Genomic DNA, 7,089 nt, shown 5'->3' with positions numbered 1-7,089 from the left:
TTTCTTTATTTTTCCGTAATATTTTGAGGTGGTATTCGCAAGTGGCATACCACCCCTGACAATGCTTCGGGCACCGCTGGTTTAGGGTTTTGAAAAGGTCCAGTGGATTAAGATAAAATACAATATATGTAAGTGTTATCAATTTAGAGCTCCAAGTTTGTCTCAAACTATTATTATGATTATTATAAAATTTTAAAAAAGTTAATTTTTATATTTTTTTTATGCCTTCCACAACTGCAAACATTGGCGTAAATAATTCAGATATACAAATTATATTGTCCTCATATAAATTAGCCTCACAGAATGTATTCATTATATTAAAATGTACAAATATTATTATATATAAGATGGTTATTATGCATATTAAAATACATAGTATGTACTGATTTTGGGCTTTTCTTTTAATACTTCTAGGCTAAGGCAAATGTGTACAATGCAACCATAGAGTAAGTACAATATATTTAGATAAATACATAATTATTTTTATAATGCCAAGGAGAGTAAACGCAAGAGAATAAGTAGGATTTTTTTTAAATTTATACTAATGTCATAAATTAATTCTATTTGCAATAATAAGATCATTTGAATACTTTTTTTTTTCAAACAAAACAAAAATGTAGGAAAACATTTATTTTTTATTAAGTGTAACATAACAACTTAAAACGAGGGTTACTAAATTACATACCCCCACCACCACAACCAATCTGGCCACAGTTTCCATCGAATTGTAAAATTTACAATATAAAGAAATTAAACAAAACTTTAAGTATGCAGAAGATGGTTTAGATGGTGGAGCACCTAGTTTCAAAATGAAAATCGTAAAAACTACTAATTGAATGCCAAATTTTCGGTCCATATTGTAGACCTTCTTCAAAACCGGATACCATGAAAATCACAGTACACAAAATGACAGTATATAAATAGTAAGAATAATAAATAAACAAATAACATTGATATAAAATATAAGAAGAATAAACATTTGTCTGGTATGAAATGAATATTTTAATTAATTGACGTTCTTTGAAAATAAATACTATTTCTAGACCAACAGTTGTGCAGTGAGGCGATTTGGTCAGAATCACATTTGACTGCAAGATTTTTACCCAATTAAAGGTACCCATTTTGTGAGGTGAATGGACCTTGGAAGGCTCCTGAACCCATAGGGCTTACAGTGAAACAGAAAATAATTATCTGCCATAGCTGAATTTGAATCTGGGTGCTTGGAGTAAGTAGCCTAGTGCCTTACCACAGAGCTACCCATTCCTACAATTAATTAATAATAATAAAATAAATCAAATTAATATTAAATTTAAAATAAATATAACATTCTAATAACTAATTTTATTTATTAATCGAACAGATTTTTTTAAGAATATTGATTCTAATGAAATTCATTCTTCCTTTTTATTTGTATTATTTCCTTTTGATTTTTTTATGTTTAGGTGTGTTTTCACCATCATCAGGATTACAATATATTTTGTTCAGTTTCCTTATCAATTATCCTCATAATCATATTTTGTTGCAATTAAATTCTTATTTTACATAGAAACTTTTCATACTTTAACTAGCTGCATTATCACATATCTTTGTACTGTCAGATAAGACAGTTAAGGTAAGAAAAGAAATATAATATGTTTACTGATAATACAGATAGTTAAAGAAAGAAAAATTTCTATGTATTATAACATAATTGAGACAAAATATAATTACATGGATAATTTATAAGGAAACTAAACAAAAGATATTGTAATTCTGATGATGAGGAAAAAAATCAGAAACATTGAAAAATGAAAATGAAAGAAAGAAAATAGAAAGGAAGAATAAATTTCACAAAAATTAATATAACTAAAATCAGTAAAACAGAGACCAAATGAAGCACTTCCAGGGCAGTCCACTGTAATTATTAATTACGTCAATAATTATTACTGCAATCAGTAATTAAGAAAGAAAAATAATAAATTAATATTTACAATAATGTTTTCTATTCTACAATAATATTCCTCCAAGATCAATGGAAATGGCTTTGAGACAACGTTAGAAAAAGTTAGCTCCGGTAACTTCTAAAACTGATTTCCTAATCACTAAGAAACGGATACCACTTATATAAGAAATAAATATATCACTTATCTTTTAACACAAAACTGCTGCTAGCACAGACCAAAAGTAGGCAAATAGAACATGATGCTTCAGTTTAAAATATACATTTCTTTTAACATTGCAGTAGTCACATGCTTTATGACACTTGACCTTTGTTAGATGCTTCTTCTATTTGATCCCGGTATACCTGCAATATTACTCCAACGTCCATGGCAGGAGTGTCCAACGTTTTTGTCCCCTAAGTGGTGTTCCGTGAGCTTTTATCTCATGCTAGACGATTTGTACTATTTATTTTATAAAATTGGATGTGATGATGAAAAAATATTTATGATTAATTTCAATGCAATTCAAAAGTGAAATTATAAATAGTTGTTCTACCATCAGAGGCTGAAGAATCCAGATTTTGTAAAAGATCTAAGCTCTTTTTGCTTCGGTTCATGATTTAAAATAAGAAACGCAGGAGATGTACAGGTAAGTAAAATGCTGAAATGAGAAAAAAATGTTGTCACGTTAGGAGTGTACTGATGAGAGAAATGCTCAGTTACTTACTGTCGCAATGAGGCCAGACCAAAACTGAATTAAGTATAGATGGAGAGGTAAATGAGGGAATGACATAAAGAAGCGGCAATAACAACATCAAAGGGTTAACGAAAGATGGACAAAAGTATAAAAAAAAAAAAATAAGAAATACTAGGAAAGTATAGTATGTTTATTTCACAATATGGGCAAAATGCTCATGGATACACCTCTCCCAGGTTAGGTAATATAGAAAATAGGTAAAATTATTTATATAAGCCACTCAGTTGTAAAAGATGGCAACTACAAAAATTTAAAACTTCTATAACGTTTAAATATTTTTTTAATACAATATTCTGGCTTACATCATTTCTTACTATGACCAACATTATTATTTTGGAAATGAAAATTTTTGAAAAATTCAGTCAAATATCTATTACATCACTCTTAAGGAATTCGGTGATGCTTAAAATTTAGTAAACCTTTAAAAAATGGCTGCCATTTTTTTATATAAGAAATTATTAAACTTTACATGCACTAAATTTTTCCTTTAAAAAAAAGAAAGAAAGAAAAAGAGAAAAATATTTTTTAAAGAGTAATGAGTCTCTACTTGCCTTTTTCATATTTTTCCTTTTTATTTATTTTTCCTTGGAGTTGTGTGAGTGTTTTTCACAACTAAGTCAGTTCACGTATTTAAATAAATAGTACTGAAAGCTTCTGTTAGTCCCTTTATATCCTAATTAAGCATATGATGTTTATATAACATTTTCAAAATAATATTTCTTAATGAGATTAGATATTATGTTCTGTGTTAGGTTGTACTGTCATAATAGATGTAATAATACCATGAAAGTAAGAATGTTTAAAGATTTTTGTTGTTTCAAACTATGTTTTATGTTTAAAATCATTTATGAGCAAAATGTTAAGGCTGATCACCAATAAATAAATATTTACATATGAAAACATTCTATCAATACAATAATTAGGCTCTCTGTTTTACTCCTTAGACTTATATTTTACTCCCTTGGATAAGACTTTTTTTCTGTAAAAATAGATATTACGAAAACTATGATATTAAGTATGTATCTGCTTCATATTATATTATCAAGGAGCATTCTCTGAAGGCGATGAAAAATCTTAAAACTGAATAAATCGACTTAAATCAATTAACCTTTAAGTATAATCGACTTCAATATTGTAGACATGCATCAACGAGTAAATTATTATAATATTTTACAAAACAAAATAATGTACTATAATCAAATTAAAACTAACATATATTTGAATTAGAAAAACTAAATATCTTTTTTTTTTTTTTTTTTTTCCAGCCAAGACTCCCATTGGAGTCCTATACTGCCTACCCATGGTTGGGGGTCAAAGTTCTTCATTTTGTGGGACCGCCACGCAATGAAAAAAGTCAACGTCCCAGGCCGGATTCGAACCGGCACCGCCAATAGACATCAGATTGGTAAGACTGTGTCTTAACCACTGAGCTATGAGTGGCCAACAAAATATCTTATTGCTTTTTTTCTCTCTTATAAACTTACATAAATAATTAGTAACGTACACATAAGTAATAATATTGCCCACACCTTTAATATCTGTACTGCATGAGACTCCCCCCCCCTTATTTCTTAATAAGGATACAGGGTTTCAAATTGTATTTTCTGCTAGATAGGGACTATCTTAATTTTTCCAACAGAAGTGAGAGCTGTTGTTATTTCCAGCCATCTGTCCATCATATCCATTCAAGAATAAATATTTGTATTCTGCTCTGGAGCTATTCAAGTAATTCTCTTCCGAAACATTGGAGAAAAACTCACCAAACTAGTAATATTGGGTATGAAAAATATTAAACTTCATAGTTAGCAAAGCAGTCACATAGGATCTCAGAGATTATTCAACTTTTATTTTATGAAATAAAAGTTTTTTTTTTACATATTTCTTAACAACAAGAAAACCACAACACTGATTGGTGGTTGCCACTAGATAAGCTGAGCAGCAATAGGTGTAAGCAGTATTGAAAATGGTAAGTGGTGTGAAAATAGTTTTTGTGCTAGACATTGTTGTAAAAGTTGAATAAATAGATGAAATAAATATTTAACTCTATATCCTCTATAAAAAATATTATAAATAGCAATTTAAGAATGGTACACTACAATAGGAGGATAGCAGAATAGTGGGATAGAACAGGCACCAACCAAATTCACAACTGTTTCATTTGCATCTTCCAGATTACATGCACCAACTCAAGAGTTAAATTACTGTATGAAAGGGTTTCTTTGCTACTTAAGGGATAATATTGCTCAACTGACATTAATAGTTTCATTTTGTTTAGCCTGGTAGACCAGTGGTAGTGAAAGGCATGAAACATCGGGGGGAGAGAAAAGTTTACCTTTCAATTGGTTGTGACAAAGTTCAGTTGAAAATAATGATAGGTTATCAGTTAATTTTCTTTCTAGTCCTTTTATTTTCACTTCTTTTATTTAGTTTCTTCTCATAGTGTAATTTAAGTATAATTATAAAGTTGTTCAAATTCTATCAGTGATTAAGAAGCAAGTCTCAGTTTTAATTATTAATCAGTTCCTTAACAACAGGGATTGACAGCGGATAACTTAGTAACAGAAATTGGGAATACTTTGCTCCAATAAATCAGTCCTCATTTAGGGTCCTAAATCTCCTGATGTTCTGTTTATTATTTAATTGTTAACACCCTTTAAATTTAATTTACAAATACATATACCTAATTTTGATTTATTTTGTTCTAAATTCGTATTGAATAAAAATTTCTCTTTTGATATATATTTTTTTTCTTTTATTTCAACAGAAAATGCATATTATGTTTGAAAAAAGAAACATTGGTCTTTTTAATAGAATTTTCGAATTAAATTTTTAATAAATTTTACAGTTATATGTTTTCTGTTGTTCTTTTCTTTGTTAATGTCAGCCTTAAATTGCATAAACTAAAGATTCCCAACGGTGTAAAACTAAGCACACTTAAATACGCAGTTGATGTGCTATTGATCTCAAGAAGAGAAGAAGAAATGGTGACCATGCTAAATCAGCTTATGAACAGAAGTGCCCAACACGGATTATCGTTGAAACTCTTGAAGACAAAAATAATTACAAACTCACATGTCACCAAAGTGAAAACAAACCTTCCAGAAATAAGCATAGTAGATGAAATCCCGTATCTAGAGCAAAGGATTTCTTTTAAAGATAGGCAATCTTAAGTGATTCACACAAGGACAGCTATGCCTTGGCGTAAATATTGGAGCTTATGAATGATAATGAAGAATAACAATATCAGCCAGCCTTTAAAAACATTAGCTTCCAATAGCTGTAAATAATCTGTGATGTCTTATGGATGCCAAACATGGTTCCTCAACAAGAGCCATGAGAAAAAGATTCAAACATGCCAAACAGCAATGGAGAGGAGCATGCTAGTCATAAGAAGAAGCCAAAAGCTCAGTAGCCTATCAATAAGGACAATAAATATACCAGGTCACAGTTGTAATCAGGCATGTCAAGAAGATGAAATGGCAATGGGCTGGGCATCTAATGAGGAAGAACAACAAAAACTGGGAAAAGAAACTAATAGAGTGGATCTCCTTGGATAAGAAAAAGAACCGACGCAGACAGAGAAGAAGTTGGGTAGATGAGATAAAGAAGATAGAAGGAACACTGTGGTTACGAAAAATCAAGGGCAGAAAATACTGGAAGATGAAGATAAGTGAACTATCAGTAAACCAAAGTACGGATGGTTAAAAACTTTATTACTCATTAAAAAAGAAAGGTCCATATACATGTATAATAAAGAAACAGTAGATGTAAATAAAAATATAAATAATGCTATTATAAATGTATATAAATAAAGACTATTATTATTATTAAAGATTTCCAAGTATTTATAATTAACTTTATAAAGTGGAGTGAAATATTACTTTACACTCATAAACTTTGTTTCACTTTTTGATAAAAAATAAAATAAAAATGACTACCTAAATCTTAGATAAATGTCATTTCTGTAATAGTACATAAATAAGGTAATTTTTATTATTCTGAAAAGTGTAGGTACTTGTTGTCCAGACTAACAGCCTATTTTAAATGTTTACCACAATTTGTAAAACAGATTATTGATCTGGTGTAGGGAAACAGATGCTCTATCACAATCTCAATAGGGATCTTGGAAGGAGAATATATTTTTTCAAATTCCCTCTCACAAATCAACACATTAGAACATGATTTTAATGTCTACTATATATTTGCAGATTTTCAGAGAGCATTATCGCATTCCAAGCTTTGGAGCATTCTTTTCTAATGGAAATAGCTGCCTAATTCCTCTGCCAGAGGACTTATACAATAATGCAATTATACAAGTAAAAATCATTTGTGTAATCCACCAGCACAGCTGAGGGTGTTCTCTAAGGAGAAATATTAAAGCCCCTATTATTCTCTATATTAATTGCAGATATG

Source organism: Halyomorpha halys, unplaced genomic scaffold (assembly GCF_000696795.3).
Source record: "Halyomorpha halys isolate HHAL.00 unplaced genomic scaffold, Hhal_1.1 Scaffold114.1, whole genome shotgun sequence".
In the NCBI taxonomy this organism is placed as follows: Eukaryota; Metazoa; Arthropoda; class Insecta; order Hemiptera; family Pentatomidae; genus Halyomorpha; species Halyomorpha halys.
The sequence above is the reverse complement of the archived record's forward strand: the minus strand, read 5'-3'. Positions refer to the sequence as shown.